This window comes from Thamnophis sirtalis, unplaced genomic scaffold, assembly GCF_051295495.1.
Source record: "Thamnophis sirtalis isolate CommonGarterSnake01/CBP01778 unplaced genomic scaffold, rThaSir2_p1.2 scaffold_1, whole genome shotgun sequence".
Lineage (NCBI taxonomy): Eukaryota > Metazoa > Chordata > Lepidosauria > Squamata > Natricidae > Thamnophis > Thamnophis sirtalis.
This window is the reverse complement of record NW_028261381.1, coordinates 32,297,032-32,298,782: the sequence shown is the minus strand read 5'-3', so window position 1 is coordinate 32,298,782 and position 1,751 is coordinate 32,297,032. Positions and strand designations below refer to the sequence as shown.

General features: G+C 37.0%; 1 pseudogene; it reads left to right on the top strand.

Moving 5' to 3' along the window:
• The first annotated feature begins 1,396 nt into the window (after positions 1-1,396).
• On the top strand, positions 1,397-1,494 carry LOC148049368 (U6 spliceosomal RNA; annotated as a pseudogene).
• The last annotated feature ends 257 nt before the right edge of the window (positions 1,495-1,751 follow it).

Below are 1,751 nucleotides of genomic sequence, written 5' to 3'. Positions count from 1 at the left end.
TGAAGCTCCGTTTTGACTCTGTGCTCCTTGTGGGCTTGCAAAGCTAATTGCCAATTAGGTCTTTGGCAGCATTTCAAGGGAGGTAAAGGTGGATGCTTATCAGCCTTATCCCGAAAGACTTTGGCACACTTCTGTCTGACTCTTTACAAACTATTTGTGACTCATTACAGGCTGTGAATGAACATAATTCACAGGCTTTGAAATAAAAAGAGGGTTTTGGGGACTAAGTGTATGCTTTTTACTGTCTCGGGAAGCCTAGGCTCAGAACAGGTGCACAATAAGCAAAAGCAGGAAAGGAAATGGGGAAAATGCATTATAACATCATTTTTAACAGAATAAATAAAGTTCCTCAACAATTATATTATGAGCCAAAGAATTATTCTTAAACTATGAGGATCAAATGGACTGTATGATCTAGGGTACAGAAATGAAACAGAGCCATTTATTAATTTATATCAATCCAATTGTTTATTCATTGCTAACACGTTAAACTACCAAAACAAAATGACAAAATGATGCCTATAAACATGGACATTGCCAGATGGAGAAACAGAAATCAAACTAATTGTATTGTTGGTGCAAGGAGATGAACAGCTCAAGTATAATAGCAAAGACATAGTTTAAGAATAAGAGATTACAAAGTGTTCATGTACAAATCCAAGTCAAACTAAAGTGGAAGAACAAAGTCAACAAAGTGGTATGACCTTGAGCACATGCCCACCATGTTCAAGGAGAAGTCCCGAATCTCACTGATAGGGAGCCAGAAGAGCTGAGGAATGAAATCAAAAAGGTTTGTAAGGATGAATGTGAAAAGTGGGAGAGGATGAGGAGGAGGAGGAGGAATATGTATGTAGTGGCAAGATGTGTATTTCACAATGCTACACTGTTAAGCTTTCTGTAAAATCAAATGTTTATGTAACCAAACACTGATTTAAATTCTTTTGTGATTTTGCAAAATAATATACTGAACTGTAAATGACTATTCTGAATATAATATACTGAACTGTTCACACACACACACACACACACACACACACACACACACACACACCTCTTGGGGTGCCACTACCAAATAATTTCTAAGAGCCAAAAGTCATCATCTGTCCATATATAAGCAGTATGACAGAAGTCTAAAGCTGTGTGAAATTGTGACACAACCCCTTGCCTGAGACAGATGCAGTCCAGACTTAGATAATGTCATCCAGAAACTCACACAATAGGTCTGTCAATGACAAACTTTCATTGTAAAGTGCACTGCTGGTACACATGGTTTAAAAAAAAAACATTTTGTTCATTCTTATCAGACAACAGAGAACTTGCTTCTGATCTTTTTCTAGATTTGAAGTCTCCTGCAATGTACCAACTTTTTCTAGAGCACAGAAGTAGAAATATGGGTGTGCTTGCACATATACTAAAATTGGAACGATGCAGAGAAGATTAGCATGGCCCCTGCACAAAGATGACATGCAAATTCATGAAGCATTCCATATTTTTGAACGCAAGTTTAACAATAAATTTTATGGAAAAAAAGAAGTAGAAATATGGGGTAATGGGTGCGATGTCGGGGATTTGGCCAGACAATTATATGAGATCATTTCAAAACTATTTAGAGGCTAGAAAACATTGTTTGAGCCATTCTGTGTTGTGTGTTAACAAAGTCATACTTCATTACTGGGATCTATAAACCACAATGGTTAAGATCATACAACAAACCAAACCATGTGGAAAGAAGCAACATTTTGTCTCAGTGC